At 36.0% G+C, this 21,334-nt stretch overlaps 1 long non-coding RNA gene across 1 annotated transcript; it reads right to left on the bottom strand.

Moving 5' to 3' along the window:
* Positions 1 to 3,059: 3,059 nt before the first annotated feature.
* Positions 3,060 to 5,291, bottom strand: LOC119789350. The gene is made up of 2 exons (XR_005281571.1): positions 5,139 to 5,291; positions 3,060 to 3,502 (listed from the first exon to the last, which is right to left on the bottom strand). It is a non-coding gene; the product is annotated as an uncharacterized LOC119789350 (long non-coding RNA).
* Between the last annotated feature and the right edge of the window lie 16,043 nt (positions 5,292 to 21,334).

The following is a 21,334-nucleotide window of genomic DNA, read 5'->3' as shown; positions in this document are numbered from 1 at the left end:
CCTCTTTGAATAAATATAAAAAACATCCAGTCATGGATATCCAATAAAATTAGATACTTCTTGAATGAAAATTTCATTTAAATTTAGTGAATGTCCATATGCACTTTTAGCCATTTCTTTATACCGTTCCTCATCAGAGTATATTATTTCATAATTACATAACTTTGCACTGAAAAAAATTTCAGTGCAATTTTTAAAATGGTATAAAGAAAAATCTTTTTTGTTGTTATAATAACTAGTGTCTCACTGATGCAATTTTTTGGCCTTGATATCGATATTCGATACCCTGCTGTGCAGTATTGCCGGATATCTGTACCATCTGTTTGAAATTGGTGTGTGTGTGTATATATGAAGAACTGCATACTACTTGGATGTAAAATAATTGCCATCATGACTTTGTCAAGCTGCTGCCTACCTTTGTGAAGCAGGAAAAAGACTAATACAAAGTGAATACAGTGAAACTTTTTATTGCCTACCTGGAATGGGTGAGAATAGTTAAATAAACGTTTGTCTCTCAAAATGGTATCAGTGTCCTATTTTTCTGTACTCACTGATACCAATACCACCATTTCAGTGCTGGATTGGGGCCCCACCTGATACTGGTATCGTGCAACACTAGTAATACCAGTATTACTATTGGCGTTGCTCCAAATTTACCTTTAGAAAAATGTAACTGAATGATGTCACTTCCCATTTCTCTTTGATGCTGGCAGGAAGAGGAACATTTTTCTACTGGGGATTTAACTGTTGCCATCCGTAGGATAAAACATACCAGAATCTTTTAGCAACATTGCACTGAATATTAAAATGTAGTTTCTAGAAAACTAGGGATGTCCCGATACAACTTTTCATCTTAGATACGAAGCTGTTATTGCTGGTTTGGGAATTGACCGATACAGCTATTAGCCCGATAGTGCATTAGCAAGAATCATTCCAACATTATTTTATAATGTAGAATGTTAGGAAAGGCTTGGTCAAGTTATATGACTAAAACAGGGAACAAAAGTCAACAAAAGGTATGAGAACAACTGACCCCTGTAAAAAATAACCTATATTACAGAAACATTGAACAGAAGAGTGTTTCTATCAGCATGAAATGATCAGAAATTTTAGGTACCGGCCCATAAAATACAATATTAGTTTTTTTGGCTATATATAATATCGGATCGATATTTAATATGATAACCAGATCGGAATATCCCTACTGAAAACCTGATCTTAGGTTCTTTACTATGACTACAATCCCAAAGATATGACCAGGTTAACTCAGAATTGTCACACTAGACAGATGTTTTGGGTCATCTCAGTTCACAGACTTCAATCTGTTTTAAAATCTTGGTGAGAGAAGCTGAACAGAGCACCGAGGAATACAAACCAATAAAGAAATAGAGAATTGTTAAAGAACAGGACAATGAATTTGGTCCATCTGTATGTGATAACATTGAACAGTACCTGCAGGTTTATAAGCTGCATGTCAGTGTTGTAAATCCTGTTCCGCATCATTCTAAATCTAATCTACTGGATCCAGATAGCATTTCTCTTAGGGAACAGATGTGGCACTCGATATGGTTTGATGCCTCAGCATGCTTCAGGACAGTTTCTTGTGTGGTCAGAATTATATTATATCTATATATTATATATACTTTCGTATACCTTGGTCGAACAAGGGATTATTTAAGTTACTGTTGCCTTTTTATAATCTCAAACCACTCTGTCTATTTATGGTCTGACCTGTTTAAAACAATATGTCCAAGGATATGTCCCTTTTTTCAGATTTTTCTCCATAAACCCAGAGATGGGTCCACATTCAGCATTTGAGATAGAAATACACCGGCCACATTCAACTGTACTTTCATCACTTTTATCTCCCTTCATTTTAATTTAAATCTGAGACAGATTCACTTCCCTACAGAATGCCCATATTCTTATCTTCAGGTAACACAGAGTACATGTCAGATTAAATAATACTACTTCAGCGATAGTATCTAGGTGTTACTTTATTGTATGTCTCGTACCATGTCTGTTGGTTGTGCTGTTATTTTTACATCTATTTGCAGGTGATGAAGCAGACTGAAAATGTTTTGTCATTATCCCCCTTTTATCTCCTCTTTCTTTCATCTTTTCTCATTTTTTCTTGTTTTTCCTCTTCTGTTCTACTTACATTGCAGTGTCCATATAATCTGTAAAACTCCCTGCATAATTATAATAAAGCAATTTATATGCATGAAAAAAAGCAGAACAATATGGCAATAGCCCTACTGCCTCACTTGTGAAAGTAAAATCTGCTGGGCTTTTTTGGCATCAAGACAATTATTATTATTGCCACATTGCCAGACAGGACACTGTAAAAAATAAAATAAAATATGAGACAGTTGTCTAAATAGATGGAACTGTATTTTTGATCAAAATGGCCCAAATAAATATCAACAAAAAAAAGGTTAAATGGTTATTTCTTGGGAATAGGCAAACTTCCTTTTTTGTGAGAGATGTAAAATGTGTGAAAACATAACATAGCTCTGAGTCAGAGCTGACATGATCAAGATAGCTCTGACATTTAAGCAAATAAAAAAAATAAAAAAACGACTCACTCACCCAAACTATTAGGACAAGTTGGTGCTGGTTTCTACTAATGTCATAGAGAAAAAAAAAAGTACACACATGCTGCTCAACTCTTTAAAAGAAGTATCATGCCTTTATCTCATCAACATGGGATGGTTCACCATCCAAAATGTCTCCATTCACTTATTCCCAAATGCTCAACTTTCCCTCTTCCTGAAAAAGACAATCTGAACCTCAGAGAACAGTAAAATATCCAAGCCAAATTAGATTCTAGGTATCTAAAAAGTTCTCTATTCCCAAGTCCTTTGTTTATCTCAAACAGCTTTTTTCACACCGGCAATTAAAGGCACACACTCTGTATGAGAAAAAAAATGCTATTGCTCAGACCTGTTTTGCTCAGACATTGTCAGGACTAGTTGATCAAGCCTGGTCTTGGTCTGATTTCCTTTAACTGTCTTAAAAAACATGTCATAAAGATATAATGATGAATTCAAACTCAATAAACAAAAATTAAAAAACATTTTATTTCAGAAACAGCTACAAAAATATTCTAGTTTTAGTGCTATTTGTTCAGTAGTGCTGCTATAGCTTTGTAACTTCTCTGTAAAATAGCTGCACATTTTTCTTTACAGTGGCTGAAGAAACATACAATCAACAATCTCTTTAAAATGAAGAAAAGATCCAAACTTGTCCAGCATTAATAAGTCTCTATGAGCCAATCCTTCTCATCACAGACGGTCCTTGTAGGTGGGTCCTGGAGGGGATCTGCCTCTGTGTCTGTTGGTCCAGTCCGTGGATGTAGTGGTGGTTCTGGGGATACATGAGCGCCCCGAAAGAGTCTGCGATCCCATAAAAAAGTACAAGTACATAAAATGCCGTTCCAATGGCGTAGAGTTTCAAGGCTGCGGCTGTCAACATGATTCCCATGGATGAACTCAGGTGCCTTCAACAAAAACAGAAAACATCACTTTAAATGACTTTCATAAAATATCATCAAGGAATTTCAAAATACATTTTCCGTAGTAATAGGAAAAAATGCTTTTCAACATTCTGTCCACCATAATGATTCGGTTAAGCATAACAGAGCATGTGATTGTAAATTTGAGTAAAGAAAAAAAGTTTTTAAAAAGCTGTCAATTAGTCAGTCTATATTCCCACCCTCACCTATGGTCACAAAATCTGGACCTCGATCGGAATAAATAATTCCTGAATACAAGCGGCTGAACTGATCATCTAGGAGAAGCTTGGAGGAGTCAAAGGAGTCAGCTGACGTGGCTTAGAGGTCTTTTTCGGATGCCCCTTGGACGCCTCCCTCAGGGGGGAAACATCACCCTGGGGACAAACTGGGAGGACGCGCTACAAGAGTGGAAGGCAACAAGCACTAATATGAGTTTTCACTTTTTTTTCTCCACAGAGTCTGATTCCTGATTTTGTTTTTTTACATTTAATGCTTGTCCCTCATTTTCTGCCCATTTAGAATGCCACCAATGAAACATAGACCTAAAAAGAAAATCTTTAAATTGTGTTGTGCATTTCCGCTGAGCCTACCAGAGGTAAACGGTTTAGTAATCATGGTTGTGCATCGAAACTTACTTGCAAATAAGAGCAATAAACAGAGATACAGTAAACAGGCACATGGTAACTCTAGAGTTAAAGAGTAACACTTGTGAAATGTAAATCCCTTTATTGTCCCAAAATGGTGAATTTCACTCTCTGCATTTTCACCCATCCCCTTGGGGAGCAGGGGTCTTGCTCACGGACCCAGAGTGCAGGCTGGTGGAACAGAATCGGGTACTTGCAACCTTCTCAGAGCACAAGCGCACTGCTCTAACCACTAAACAACATTAAGGCAGACCACATAAATTAGCCTTTATATAAATGTAAAGAGGGGAAAGGAAATGTTTCAATTACCCAGTTAGCTTGTAAAGTGATAATTTTATTCTCCATTAAAAACACTGGCAGACAGAAAAATAGGTAGCCTTGAACACATTGTTGTCCATTCAAACATGAAGCATCAAGATATCAGAGTCAATTTGTGAATCTATAGAAAGATTTGAAATATGGTAATCACCAATGTTTTTTTCACCATATCTGATATATGTTTATTTATTTTGATTTTTTTTTTTTTTTCATTTATGAAGAGGAATTGACAAACCTTCAGCTGCAGAAATGTTTAAAGGACAGAGAGCTGTATGCTGTTTAGCTTATTGGCAACAGATCCACACAACTCACATTTTTTTTTTATAAATTGACAAATTAAAACAATAGGGGTTTATTCTAATCCACGATTACGCGTATTTTTACACATTATTTTAGACAATACATTAAACTTAGTGGTTGTAACGTAAGAAAATATGTGAATGCGTTAAAAAAAACATCTGAAACGAACTTTGTAAAATAGAAATATCGCTATAAAAGCGAAATGCTGCTGCCAGATGGTATTAATCTAAAACTAACCCGACTGCAAAGTCTGATATAAACAAAAGGAGACAAAACCAAACCATTTCTATAAACGGAAGAACAGAAAGCTGCTTATATCAGCGAATACATCCAGCAGAAATGTATGTAAACTTACATACCAATGTTAAATAAAAGCTTTCGGTCTTCTGTGCAGCTTTGTGGGAATCCAACAGAAGCCAGAAGAGCTTTAAAGAGTTCCGTCTGTTTGCGGCCAGATCTGCGCTCCGACTGAGCGCTCCTCTCTGCAGCTGCTGCAGCTGCTGCTGCCGCTGCTCAGGAGGCAGCTAGTCACTTCCTGAACCTCCTCCCTGCAAGATCTTGGGTTTTTTCCACGGGAATTTTTTCAATATTTTTTTATACCTAATTAATGCCCTTGCATTAATGAGTCATTCAACACTCATGACCTGATTTATGCCTCTGTAGACTAATACTGCAAGCTTGTTTTCAAGAAAATGTGTTTTCCCTAGTTTATCACAGAGGCGTAGCCAGAAAGGTTTTTTTAAGGGTGGCCAGGCAATAATCAATATACACTGAGGGGTGGCCAGAAGTTGATAGGCGCCAGAACCTCAGCACTGTTTCAACAGGAAAATTAATGAGCATAACATCCATATTTTCTACATAAACTATCCTTTCCTAAAGCGTTTGCCAATAAATAGATGGATATATTTAAACACCCGTGCTTTCTAGATAAAAGATATGGTGCGGGGTCAGCAACCTGTGGCTCTTTAGCGCCCCCCCCGCCTTGCGGCTTCTTTGTTTTAATATGGTGTGCAGGAAATCAAACAAAAATTTATTATGTTTTGCAATGCTGTAACCATTTGTACAATAAATCAATTTAAACAATAATTTGCATCATAGCAATAGAGATCAGTGGTCATAACTTGCAACCAGTGTGGCGCAGTGCCAGGCAAACAAAGCTGCAGGTGTGTCTCAGACCATGAATTCCAGAGGGAAAAAAAGGAAGATAGCTGATGAGAAAAGAGGATTCAAATAGACAGAATCATTTGCTTTCGTTATCGATGTGGAAGGATTGCCTGCATTTTTGCTTTGTTATGAGAGGTTGTCAAAAAATAAAAAATTAAATTTGGAAAAGCATTTCCAGGGAAGGCTAAATATACAGCCGACCACCAAGTTGGGAGTGAGAGAAAAAGTGCGATTGCAGAACTTCTGGATAAATTAGAGGAGCGCAAAGATAGATTTATGAAGTGGATTGCATCTCTAAACTCCACTACTGCTGCTAGTTTTGTTGCAAGGATGGAAAACCTTGCACAGATCAAACAGGTAGCGCTCTGAAACAGGTATGTGAACTTTCTTCAATTTTTTCCTCAAATCCTAAAAAAATTAATCACACCAAGGAACGCTGGTTATGATGTGGGATTCCAGGGTTAGTGAGCTCTGCTCTGATGTATGTCAGTTCCTGTTTGGTTCCTCATGACTCAATCAGCTCCTCCCAACAGAAGCATGTCCACCGTAGAAAGATTCCTTTATTGTGTTTCTATTATTTCATCAATGCAACAAAACTTAAAAGGCGTGGTGAACGTCGGTTAAGCGGCGCATGGTGAAGTGTAGGGCGATGGGAGTGTTCACTGCTCCTCCCTCACCTCATGCTACTATTAGACATTTGCTTCAGGATAAACATTTAATTGTGAATGATTATCTTATATTTAAGCCCACATAGTCATTTTCTATAGTGGTCTAATACACTTAGAGCCCAGGTTGACTTTTACATTTTTGCGGCTCCAGACAGATTTATTTTTTGTTTTTTTTGGTCCAAAATGGCTCCTTGAGCAGTTCGGGTTGCCGACCCCAGTATAGTGGATAGAATTCCTTAAGATTTGAGCTCTAGGGTGAACATCTTTTCCATTGTCTTTACTTACCTACTTTTATCAATAATCATTCTGCATAAAATTTAAATTTACAAGTACTAATATCTACATAAATTGATTATTTAATACATTTTTTATTAAAATAGTTATTTATCTATAATTTTACTGAAAACTCTTAAATAACTTGTGAAGACACATAATTTTTTCTTTACCCCATATAACACAAAATCTAGTTCTGAAAAGAGCAATAATTGTGTATTTATCATCTTTAATGTCAGTATATTGATGTGCATAATTAACCACAGTGTTTTTGTTGTCAAGTAATATTCCACTTGAGAGTATTACTGCTGCCACCATCTGTGTTAGGGGGGAAGAAATGGTAGGGGTGGCCAATAATTGGCTAAGGGTGGCCTTAGCCACCCCTGCCCCCCCATATAGCTCCATCCCTGATCACAGCAAGCAACTTTAATTGTCTCCAAAACATAGCTTTTCCTACCAGGATCAGGGTAAAGATGAGAAGATACCACAGTTGACAGTTGGTTGGGGATGAGCCTTAATAAAAAAATTGAAATATAAGATGTGTACATTTTTTTTCTCCTTAATGTGAAATAAGGGGAACCAGGCTATAGAAAGCTTTGTCGTTTCTTTCTAATGCCTCCTTCTTATTTATTTTTGCCTTTATCAAAATATTGTTCTAAATGTCCAGCAGTGAATATATATATATATATATATATATAATTACCACTGGCACGCAGTGGTGCCAGTGGTAATTGGAGCACTGGGGGCTGTGACCCCCAAACTAGCAGATTCCAGGTAAAACATCAGAGGTCTCTGTCCAGAAGAGCGCAGTCCTAGGAACAGCTAAGATACTGCGCAGAACCCTCAAACTCCCAGGCCTCTGGTAGAGGACCCGAGCTTGAGGATGACACATACCACCCCACGAGGGGTGAGAAAACAGTTTTTTTATATATATATATATATATATATATATAAGGCATAGATAATCTTCAAGTTATACATGCCTTTCTGTTTTGAAATGTTACACAGATGGAAGATAATGCTTTGTTTTTTCTTTCCTTTTAGTGAAACTGATACTGCTGAGTCAAAAAAAAATAACACCAAAGTTCTGTAGATAAGGCTTAACAAAATACGCTAAAAGCCCCTAAATACTTCTTTATCAGGGAAAATAATCAGGGTTTCACTTTCCTTTGTGTTCAATTCATACTACTCTCAAAAATGTTGGCTTTGCAGTAAGTAAGTTAGTGAACAGCTATTTCTTATCTTATGTTTGATGTTTATGTTTAGATTTAGAAGGCCTTCTTACCAAAACCTTAATCTTTAGTTTCCTTTACAGATTCTGTCTCGTTCAGAGATTAACTTTGACTGGACGACCCATTTGTATTAGGACCCAGAAGAAAAATATTCGTAAAATAAAAAAGATTACTTTCAATCTAAGTCTACTGAGCGGAAAAATAAGCAAAAGATTCGCTTATTAGAAGTTATGGCTATTCAACTCTGGTCCACAAGCCTGCAAGTGTTAGATGCTTCAGTGCTACTGGAGTAGATCTAGAACATACTGAACACCTATTTTTAGACATCATAGTGTTAGGTGTTTTTCTATGTATCCACCAAATGTCCTGTAGAGTCTTTGATGCCATTACTACTGAAAATGTTTTGCTAAGATCTTTGAATCATAGGAAGAAATAGCTTAATACAGCTTTTTTGATTTTGCCCCATGAGTCAGCTGTGTACCTTGTTTTTATGTTGTATTTTGTTTAATTATTTCTGTTAAAGATGTTTACAGAAATTTTGTATACATGCACTTTGTAAATAAATACTATTGGATTAATCTACAGAATGATATTCATCCTAATTTTTGGTACATCCAAAAGAAACCCAGTCCTATTTTCTTGTATAGTAATTATTGTGTATATTCAACACAAACAGAAATTCCAAACAGATTATTTTGGCAGCTGAAGCTTCTTTTGTTACGTCCTTTAAACGCTTAATGAAAATCTAAAAATTTTTATATATATATATATATATATATATATATATATATATATATATATATATATATATATATATATATATATATATATATATATATATATATATATATATATATATATATATATATATGTATGTTATGAGGACTTAAATGTTCTCCTACTTCTTCAGATCAGACTCAGAAGATTGATGGTACAGCATGTTTTTAGTAATAATTGAAATGCTAGTGCTTGATATTTTCATTAGAGTAACAGAGGTACATCTGTTCATTGTTTATTTGCTGGTTCCAATAAAATAAAGCTTCAGTTATGAAATCTATTTATATTAAATATAGTAAAAACAAAATTAAAAAAAACTACAAAAGCACTGGCTGACATGAAAGAGGCATCCAGTTAATGTTCACTGACAGCGTTGCTGGGTGGTATAGCCTAAGGCCCCTCTTGTCTTTGCATATTACTTTGCAGATGTTTCATCATTTGATGAAATCTGCACAGGTGTTTCATAAACTAGGGGTGTCATCATTTTAATCTGATTTCATTTCGATAGTCAAATCCAGGCTGGATCACTGCTCACATTTGAATTCAAATAATTCCTTAAAAGAACCTGTTTGATAATGTGAACCAGGCTAAAAGATCCCAAAAAGCAACAAGTCATAGCCTGATCTAGTAGACTTTAATAACACTTCACAACACAGCCTGAGGTATTGCCTTTGAAATGGAGAAAACATTGAGCAACAGTGACCTGCCAACCAAAATTAATTCAAGAGCTTGTTTGCTAAAGATACATATTTCATATGAAAATAAAAAAAAACATTAGGCTGTAAGTTGCTTTATATTTTTTATGGACTTAAAGCATGGCTGGTTTATGTAAGCTGCGCTTTGTAGCCACACACCCACACACCTCTCACACACACACACACACACACACACACACCCACACACCTCTCACACACACACACACACCCACACCCACACACCTCTCACACACACACACCCACACCCACACACCTCTCACACACACACACACACACACACACACACACATACACTGTACTAGAAACTGCACCTTACCTGCACTACCTCAGCCTGGAATATACTATTGCTGCTGTTTTTATTGCTTTTATTGTAATGTCTATACTTTATATTACCTTATCTTCTTTTACATGTTCAATGTTAAATATTGAATGTTAACGTTAAATGTAATATGTTCTTTGTACTGTATTTATTATTGACCACTTATTGTTACCAGTCTATCACTGTTAACCGTCATGTCCCGCACTTTATGTCAGTCTGTAAATGTCAGTCTTGTATATTTCTTGTATATTCTAGAGAGAAAACATAATTTCATTTCCCTTGTATGTCTTGTACATATGAAGAAAGTGACAATAAAAGCTGACTTGACTTGACCTGAATGTCAGAGCCTTAACAGTAGGATCTGTACAGATATAAGCTGGGAAATTCTCAACCCAGTTTTGTCCAAATGGATCGAGGTGTGGTCGGGAAGGTTATGCTGTCTGCAGATCTAAATCGTTGTTGCTGTCTGGACTTGTTCCTCTTTTTGGGGGATGAAACAAACAACACCCTGAATAATAATGACTGTATAGAGAACTAATTTGTTTGCGACAAGCGTGTCCAAATTCCTCTGCAGCGATTAAAAGACGGGCACTCTCTTTACATAACTGACAGTTATCGTAAACTTGTATTGGAAGCTGCCAAGGGAAGTAAGATTGCATTTCTAGTTTGTAGGTTTGGAAATAAAATTAATATTTGAAAGCTTTTCAGATTTACCTAGGTAATGTTCTCTGGTATTACATTTTTCCTGGTATGACAAAAAAACAAAATGCTGATATATGTGGCAAAATGTTTCCTAAGTGTTGTCTACTGTAATAGGCTCTTAGCCTTTTCAACGATTAAAAGTGTATTCTTGTAAATATTTTTTGTTCAGGTTAATAAAAAGGCTCAACCAACAAAAATACCAACTAAAGTAAGTGTTATATGTAATTATGAAGAAAGGTATTGTCACAAATTAGGAGTCTGATTTAAGTATTAGATTAAAACTTTGTCACAAGATTGTTGATTAAATTATTCACTATCATAAGAAGATTGGCCATTTCTTCTCACAAGAGAATGGGTTAGAGGCCAAATATGAGAATGTCACAACCTACACAGCTATATGGAAACACAAAAATAAACATGAAGCTTCCAAAAATTAAGGAACTGTGCCTTTAACACTTAAGTATCAGCTCTAAGAGATCTTTGAACTAAACTCCACCACAAAAACGGAAGGGAGGTTTGTCACAGTTTAAGTGGAAACCTTTTTCAGTGTAGTATAAATAATAAAATAATAAAAAGTGTTTTTATTATACAGGCTCAAGTTGCATACGTTCTTAAGCTTATTATCAATCGCACTAAATCTCATGACAATGTGTACCCACCATACATTTGTTCTAGCATTCTTCAGTTGATTTTAACTCCAGTTTATTATAATGACATCTGCTCACAAAACATGTCAACATGTCACAAAGCACTTTACAAAGAAATGCATTTCCAGACCTGTGTGCAGAACAAGTATAAGAAATCAAAATAATGCAAATCTATTCCAGCTGCAAAAAAAAAAAAATAGATTCAGACATCCTGATTGATCCTAATGCAATGTATAATAATTTTAATTATACATTTAAAACACTATTTTTTATGATACATGTTATGGTTACGCATGTAAAAGGAAGCATTGGCATTGAGTTGTTGCAGAAATCTCGCCTGTGTATGCCTTAATAATAGTAGACTAATAGTTACAATGAGTTGATCACTTCGCTGGAGTCTCTCTTATTGAGCAAGTATGTAGGCACAGTGGACAGGAATGACTGCCTTTTTAAGAGAAAGAACCCTCCAGTAGATAGCTGAGTGTGAGCCACATTCCGGCACAACTAACTGGGGGGTGGAGAAAAGAGCGAGAAAATAAAAATAAAAAAACACAGAACACCCTTCAAGAAGCACTTTCAAAAGAAAACTGCTACTCTGAGCAGGGGGGGAGGGCAAAACTGAGTAGGACATTCAGTCAAATGCGGCAGTGCGTCAGTAGGACTCACTTCCATGGAAGACACACAGCTAACCACTGAAACACACAGGTCTAGCTTCTGTAAACATAACAAACCTAAACGAAGAGAAATCACATGATAGCAGCAGTAATAGAGAGTGATGCATGTTTACATTGAAGGGGAGGAAAAAAAGGAGAAAGTAAAGGAACAAGTGGTTTGTATGTTTTGCAGCAGCCTAAGAGTATAGCAGCATACATAAAGAGGTTTCTCAGGATCACCTTTGTCACTGACTGTAAGCTTTAATAAACAAAAGAAATGTTTTAAAAATATTCTTAAATTTAGGCCTGACAGTGTTGTGACAGTCTGCGCAACACATCAGGAGATTTTGTAATGGAGTGAACATGTGATTGTTCTAAGTGCGGGATTAAAACTAAACAGTATCATCCTTATATTTGGAATGAACATTTTTGCGAACCACTTTGTAAATATTTTAGAGGTGGACAATCCAACCATCGGCCCCAGCGGCACAAAGTAACTTTTTTTGATTTAGGACTGCTTCATTGGTCTAGTATCGATGGCCAGTTAGGGTGACTCATTTAAAAAAAACAAAAACTGTGGTTTCACTTCCTTGTACTTAAAGACAAAGGAGAAATAAATGTTGGTAAGAAAAGGTGCAGTTTACTCTTACTTATAGCCAAAGAATGAATCTTAAGCAGAGACCTATTGACACGCTGTTCAACAACTGCAGCAGACCTGTTGATTCAAAATCACTCTTTATAATTATATCTACCCTCTCTAAAGTCAGAGCACAATGTGATCAGTCAGACATCATTTTAATTCACTTTTCAGTCATCTATTGTAACACAGTTACAAGCTCTACTTGAAGATTTCTTTTCAAGCAGAGCAAAGTAAACTGTGACAGAGCTGTACTGTTTCAGATTGAACTCTCATGATTTCCTGTGAACGAAAACCCAGAGTTGCGCAATAGCTTTGCACTGAAAACCACTAAATAAAATGCAACCTTTTTGAATCCTCCTAAATCAAAACAGATGAACTGCTGCAGTTGATTTTGTTAAAAGGTGCTTTCTGTTGTACATTTCTATCGGCACTTTCATGTAAAAGTTACAATGAAATGAGGGAAAACTTCTTTTGTAGAACACTTGGTTCACATGTGAGCAAATTAAAGTATTTCCCGATAGGAGTTGTCAGTTCAACACAAAACACGCTTCAACTTGACAGTGAAAACTTTCTCAATACTAATGGTGTGATATGTCAGTGTAAACCGTAAAGCACACTCAGTTTACTCTTAACCTCAGGTGTCAGGTTTAAAGACCCAGAACAGTTTTGAAAAGGCTTTTGAAAGGAATACATGAAGGAAAAAGTGCTTTCGGTAAACGGCTAATTTATTATGATTAATAAGGAGTCATTTGATAAAACACTTATTTGACTCTGCATGGGGGGTTGTGCAGAGCCAGTCAAGAGCCACTGCACTGCAGCCAACAACACAGATTACACACAGATGTTAAATGATTCTCTCTGGCTTTCATTACCTTGTCTAGTCCAAAATGAATGTGTTCTCTGGAAGACAGAATTATCCATTGCTCAAGATTCTGTCATAAAAACAAGACTTTTGACTGTAAAATAGCTGTAAAATTAAACAAGACAAGAAAAAGAAAATCATTGAATATTCATTCTGAGGTTCAGGGCCTTACAAACATATTTATTTATTTTCAGATTTACTCATAATACAGACAAAACATGAATGTGTTTATTAGGTTTCTATGTGATAACCTATAAACAGTAGTGCAATTAAAAGTAATGAAAAAAAAAACAATCTGAAGAGCTTTTAACAGGTTTTCTTCCAGGGTTTCCCTGTATTGCTCTGTTCGTCATTGTATCATGTGTGGGAGATCATTCTCACAGTATAACGCTGCCAACATCATCTACTTCTGTGGAATGTCTTCAGGGGGGTGTACACTTTTAGTTTAGTTTTTTTTTTTTTTTTTTTTTTTTTACATGGAAGCTAAAATATTTAATTTCTAACTAACTACAGCCCATTTTTCTTACCTCAGCTGTGCTCCTTTCCACACTGTGAACTTTAAATGGGACTTTTGCGGCTTGCTTTGGATATTTTCTTTCTTTCTCCTCTTCTATAAAGGAAACTTGTGTAAAATCTATTTCAAATAGCTGTCTTGTGGAGTACTAAATACAGTGCCTTGTGAGAGTATGTGGCCCCCTTGAACTTTTTCAACCTTTTGTCACTTTTTAGCATTCAAACATAAAGATTAAAAGTTTGAAATATCCAATAAATTTTGTTCCATGATTGTGCCATGATTGTGTGTTGATCCTTCACAAAAAATACAATTTTAGATTTTTTATGTTTAAATCCTGATGTGGGAAAATGTTGAAAAGTTCAAGGGGGGCGAAAATACTGTCTTAAGGCACTTTACCTCTTGGCTGCTACTCTGTTTAATACTCTCCTTTCTCTGCTGATTAATTAGATGAATCATCTTTCTTCCCCTGTTTGCTATTATGTTTCTTGGTTTCATGATTATGTTTGTTCATTCAAATTCTCCAAAGAAAACCTCAAAGGCCCTGAAGGCACAATATAAACTGAGATTAAATTGCACACAAGTGAAATCTGTTCACAATTAATGTGATGTTCAGTTGGTTCTTTGGGTTTTAGAGGGGGTGGAGAAAAGTAAGGGATGAATTACAAGTTCTATTTTTTTTTTTTTTTTTTTTTTAAACAACAACACAAATTGTTTTGTACTATATTAGAAAAACTTTATTCCACTGAGATTAATAAAAATATGACATGGCTGTGATCATTTACTAGACTCTGGAGATAATAATAACCTTTGTTAGTTTTTATCAGATGAAGGGTTCATTTTTTTAAAAATAACTAGAACTATACAGATGTTGAAATCTCAGATAATTAATGGCGTTTAATGCAATGACAGAAAGTATTCACTAGGTGGCAGCAGTTGACAATTTGAAATTACTGCATAAGCACAAACTTTTTGGATTAACTATCCTGCATAAAATCCCTTTTTCCCTTTACGACAAGAAGATTACATTTAGATTTTGAACCCGAAACTATACAAATCATTTAGTTTGATATTAGAAAAGCTGTATAACAGTGTACAGGTGCTGGTCATAAAATTAGAATATCATGAAAAAGTAGATTGATTTCAGTAATTCCATTTAAAAAGTGAAACTTGTATATTATATTCATACATTACATACAAACTCATATATTTCAGATGTTTATTTTGTTTAATTTTGATGATTACAAATGACAACAAATGAAAATCTCAAATTCATCATATCAGAAAATTAGAATATTGTGAAAAGGTTCAAAATTGATGGCCCCTGGTGCCACACTCTAATCAGCTAATTAACTCAAACCACCTGCAAAAGCCTTTAAATGGTCTTTCAGTCTAGTTCTATAGGCTACACAATCATGGGGAAGACTGCTGACTTGACAGTTGTCCAAAAGACGACCATCGACACCTTGCACAAGGAGGGCAAGACACAAAAGGTCATCGCTAAAGAGGCTGGCTGTTCACAGAGCTCAGTGTCCAAGCACATTAATAGAGAGGCGAAGGGAAGGAAAAGATGTGGTCGAAAAAAGTGTACAAGCAAGAGAGATAACCGCACCCTGGAGAGGATTGTGAAACAAAACCCCTTCAAAAATGTGGGGGAGATTCACAAAGAGTGGACTGCAGCTGGAGTGAGTGCTTCAAGAACCACCACACACAGACGTATGAAAGACATGGGTTTCTGCTGTCGCATTCCTTGTGTCAAGCCACTCTTGAACCACAGACAGCGTCAGAAGCGTCTTGCCTGGGCTAAAGAGAAACAGGACTGGACTGCTGGTGAGTGGTCCAAAGTCATGTTCTCTGATGAAAGTAAATTTTGCATTTCCTTTGGAAATCAAGGTCCCAGAGTCTGGAGGAAAAGAAGAGAGGCACTTCATCCACGTTGCTTGAAGTCCAGTGTAAAGTTTCCACAGTCAGTGATGGTTTGGGGTGCCATGTCATCTGCTGGTGTTGGTCCATTGTGTTTTCTGAGGTCCAGGGTCAACGCAGCCACATACCAGGAAGTTTTAGAGCACTTCATGCTTCCTGCAGCTGACCAACTTTTTGGAGATGCAGATTTCATTTTCCAACAGGACTTGGCACCTGCACACAGTGCCAAAGCTACCAGTGCCTGGTTGAAGGACCATGGTATCCCTGTTCTTAATTGGCCAGCAAACTCTCCTGACCTTAACCCCATAGAAAATCTATGGGGTATTGTGAAGAAGAAGATGCAATACACCAGACCCAACAATTCAGAAGAGCTAAAAGCCACTATTAGAGCAACCTGGGCTATCATAACACCTGAGCAGTGCCACAGACTGATCGACTCCATGCCACGCCGCATTGCTGCAGTAATACAGGCCAAAGGAGGCCCAACTAAATACTGAGTGCTGTACATGCTCATACTTTTCATGTTCATACTTTTCAGTTGGCCAACATTTCTATAAATCCTTTGTTTTTATTGGTCTTCAGTAATATTCTAATTTTCTGATATGATGAATTTGAGATTTTCATTTGTTGTCATTTGTAATAATCAAAATTAAACAAAATAAACATCTGAAATATATGAGTTTGTATGTAATGTATGAATATAATATACAAGTTTCACTTTTTAAATGGAATTACTGAAATCAATCTACTTTTTCATGATATTCTAATTTTATGACCAGCACCTGTATATTATAAGAATAAAAATATTTTTGGAAGAGCAAAAGTAGAGAGTTACATTTATCTAATTATGAAATACATCCCAATGATGCTTTTTTTGGGTCAGACTCAAAGTAACTTTTTTTTTTTTTTTTTTAAACAAGAATTAAACATATTTATCATAAAGTCCATACTTCTCCATTAAATAAAACACTTTGGGGGGTTTTTAAGCATTAAATAATATTTCCATCTCAAATGTCCTTTTCCCATTAGCAATGAGCAGAGAGGTGTAATAAATGAATGACTAATGTGTTTAATTTAGTGAATTAAGTTAGCAAAATAAAATGAATGTTTCTATAAGATTGTGATCTATTTATTGTGGCTGCAACATTAAAGTTAGAAGAAAGGCTGCTTTATTTCCCTGTCAAGCTTAAGTTTTATGGCGCAGGCTTGGAGAATCCTTTAGCAAATTTTTCTCAAATCGAAAAATGACTCCTGTAAGGGAATATATAATAGGAGCTGCCAAAAAAAAAAATTTGGTTTATTGTTTTCTTTATGAAGGTCTTTGTTTCCCTTTTTTGTTCATATTATACAATCAGATTAGTTTATTGCATTTAGCCTTTTAGAGATCAGCTTCTTAACTCTTCTTAACATTTTTATATAAAACCTCATGGGGAATTCCTAATTCAGACCTCTGAACCAAGTTAGAAATTAGTCTTGGAATCACAGTAGATTCCCTTTTTCCTGTCGGATTTATTACAATAGTAGCAGAAACCAGGAGAATGGAAAAAAATTAAAGAAACTAAAATAATACTTCTACTCGCTCCATTTTAACAGGATCTTCAAATGATGAATAGAGATATGATAAGAGAGGACGGCCCTGTTCCTTGAAAGATGCCTGATGTGAAATCAATTGGGATCATCTGAGTTGTGTCCTCCACGGTCCCCCTTCAATACAAAAGTAAAATTCTTCCACTCAAATAGCTACTTGCCTGTTTGGGCTTATGACTTGAATTTGTATCTGTGGGTCAGTGGCTGTCCACCCTTTGCACATGATGTTCATTATGATAAGTGTAATCCACTGAGGAGCTGCACATGTATAATTAAGAGAGGGGTTGTCCTGCATGTGACACTGTTAGATAAAAATTAAGTTTGTACAGCAGCCTGGCTAACAAAAAGAGCTTAGAGAGGTTATGAAATCTGCCCTTTAAAATAAAAAATGTTGTTTTCTGATCCTGTTATGTGCACTTAGGGGAGAGGTTTATAGGAATTATAAAGGTAGTCCCAACATGCGTGGAAATCCTTTCTTCTTAAAGTCACATAGTGAGTTAAAGTCTGTCAGTCAGCTGGAGGGAGAATCTTTGACATTTGTAAAGGCATAAACGCTGTGCCCATACACAGATTAGCATCCTTCTTGCAGTTTTTATTCCATTTAAGTCTCATTTAGGTGAACAATTCGAAAAATACGTTTTTGTCCACGGCATATTGCTGGAACCACCATTGTTTTTGTGAGGGCATGACCTTTACAAGGTAATGCACCAGGGGCGTGCATACATAGACACTAGGTGGTGCTAAAGCACTAGGAAGTTTGCCCTTTATCAAAGAAAATGCCCTTTTGAAACTCGTTTTTTTTTTTTTTTTTTTTATTATTAATATTATTAAGATTTTACTGAGGTCGGTTTTGAAATGATCTTTTGAAAACCTGAGCCATTAAAAACGACTGAAACAATGCCCCGAAATGAGCCACTTACTTAAGCACACCCGACCAGCCTCTCTCTCTTCCTTTGTCACGTGACCTCGCGCGGTCGCCCGCAGGGCATGCCAGATGCGCAGCATCATAGCAGTTCAGTAGCGTCTTCAGATAGCAGGAACGGTCGCTGACAGGCTGCTTCTCCCGTGCCCCATTAGCCAGGTAATATACAGATCAAGCAGAATCATTTTGTTGTGCATTAAAATGTCTCATTCAGCAGCACCAAACAAGCATTTTTCCCGACTGGTCACCCGATAAACTAGTTGTCTCCTTGTAAGATGCTATTTTACTTTTTATATTTTATATCCATATTTTTATCTTAAGTGTATATATTAGTCTATTTTATTGCATGACGTATACCCACAGTTTTTAGATATTTTTATAATTTTATTTACCTATTCCATATTATATGTTTCATGTTGCACGATTGTACCATAAAAAAATCCTAGTTTGTGAACTCCTTCACTAACAATGGCAATAAACCTGATTCTGATTCTGAAAGTTTTACACTGTAGCCCAAGCCAATGACAGATAACGTGAGGACGACCACATAGGCTACAAATAATTTCGGTAGAGTTTGCAATTGCAAATCTACGGAAGAGGATTAGGGCCACTGAAAAAAAAAAATAAGTTAACTGATTTTTAAATTTTATTTCAGTTTAGTATGGGAAAAAAGTCAGAATTCTGACTTTAATCTCAGAATTCTGACTTTTTTCTCAGAATTCTGACTTTAATCTCATAATTCTGACTTTTTTCCTCATAATTCTGACTTTTTTCTCAGAATTCTGACTTTTTGCTGAGAATTCGGACTTTTTGCTGAGAATTCGGACTTTTTGCTCAGTATTCTGACTTTAATCTCAGAATTCTGACTGAATTCTGAGAATAAAGTCAGAATTCTGAGAAAAAAGTCAGAATTCTGAGAAAAAAAGTCAGAATTCTTAGAAAAAAAGTCAGAATTCTGACTCTTTTCCCATGTTAAACTGAAATAAAATTAAAAAATCAGTTAACTTTTTTTTTTTTCAGTGGCCCTAATCCTCTTCCGTACAAATCTATGTGTTAAGACAAATGTTTTCTGTTGTATAGGTTTTGTTAGGCAACATAAATTAACACATTTTGGTCTCTTTATCGTCTTAATTGTATATTGATTCAGTAATTGCAGCACAATGCCAAGAAAGGAGAGTTAATCGTATTGAAAAATCTTAAAAGCTGTTCACATTTTATTTTTAAGTGGTTTGTGCAGCAGGTATTAAAATAGCTATTATTTTGTAGGCTACCATAAGTCATATCCACGTGACAAGACTTCCAGTCATGTTGCCCTAATAGCCCATTATTTAAACTAATGTGGCATATTTGTTAAAGCTATTATTATTATTATTATTATTATTATTATTATTATTATTATTATTATTATTATTATTATTATTATTATTATTATTATTATTATTATTATTATTATTATTATTATTATTACTATTATTATTATTATTATTATCATTATTATTGTAATGATGGTTATTATTATATTGTAGCCAGTCACAGCAGGGAAGCTCTATACTATCAACATCTACCAGGACAGGAGATGAGGAAGAGTTCAGGGAAGACACAGAGACAGAAAAATACCAGGATGAGGGAGAACAGCAGGATGAGGGAGAGCAGATGGATGAGGGAAAACAGGGAGATGAGCCAGATGAAAGAAGTATGCTTTAGTCTGTTCTGTTGGTGATGTGACTTTTTTCCATTGAAAACTCACGTTTAGAGAATGTTACAAATGTCAAATTTCATTCAACATGCGTGTATTTTTTTTTTATAATTAAGTGTTCCACGTGCGCTAAAAAGTGCCCCCCCCCCCTCCTGAGCACCTGCCCCTCAAAATGTCTGTGCACGCCTCTGTAATGCACTGTGTTAGTTTTCCACCAGACAGTGTTTTCTAGAACTTCTTATGGCTGCCGCTTTGCAATGATCTCCTTTAGCTCAGTTATTCAAAATATGTCCGATTTGTGAAGTGCAAGACAGATAGTTCTGTTGTTGGCGGGTTTTCCCAACTCAGATGAGGATCTCTGCAGCCCCTCCAAAACAGACAAGCGACCATATCTCACGATAATTGTTCCCCTCCTTAGTTTAGTTGACCTCATGGTGGGGGATGGGCTTCATTTACTGACTTGGTAGCTTGTAAAGGTGTTCGGTTGCACAATTATTGACATGAATCAAATGAAAGAGTTCAAAAGACATTTGGACAAGATTTTTTTAGCATTTGCAACAGAATTTAAAATACATCAGTTTCTCAATAGTCCCACTTAACAATTGTTAGCTACTTTTAATTTACAGCATGGGAAGGTTTAAGAACTAGTTTGTCATTCTCCATAATAAACTATACAAATTTGCAGCCTTGTGGGAATCTATGGTTTGTTTTTGAGAACGGGAGGATTTTTTAAAAACCATTTAGAGGGCTTTTGTTACATTGTGCAACCTATTTTTCAGGAATGTGTCATTAATGGCCTTTAGGCACAACAGGTTGGTTGGGCTTAATGTACACTGAGAAAATAACACACCTTTGTGAAATGAATGTTGTGGAACTAGGTCTGAAAACGCGTTGCTCCTTTTCTAGACTGTGTTCCCTCTAATACTGAAATCCTCTTTGAACATGACGCATTGCCACCAATAGAAAGCAGGATTAACCCATACATAGAAAGAGCAGGACATTAGAGAGCTTCATGGAGCACTTATCAGGACACCATTCAGACCATTCATGTTATTTCAGAGCTTTGGGGGAATGGATTCTTTTTCCCATACTCACAAGGACAGTAGATAAAAAAAAAGGCTTTCCTCCTGCAAGATTTCAGAGACATTGGTACTAACATCAACAACAACAATGCTCTGCGGCAGGCATCATTACCACGGTGACGCCCTCTCAATGGAATAATCTCCTAGGTGACGCCCTCCACTGACACGCCTAGAGGTGGCT

The sequence above is a fragment of the Cyprinodon tularosa genome, unplaced genomic scaffold (genome assembly GCF_016077235.1).
Source record: "Cyprinodon tularosa strain WSP-4 unplaced genomic scaffold, ASM1607723v1 ctg336, whole genome shotgun sequence".
Classification (NCBI taxonomy): domain Eukaryota; kingdom Metazoa; phylum Chordata; class Actinopteri; order Cyprinodontiformes; family Cyprinodontidae; genus Cyprinodon; species Cyprinodon tularosa.
This window is presented reverse-complemented; position numbering and strand designations above follow the sequence as displayed.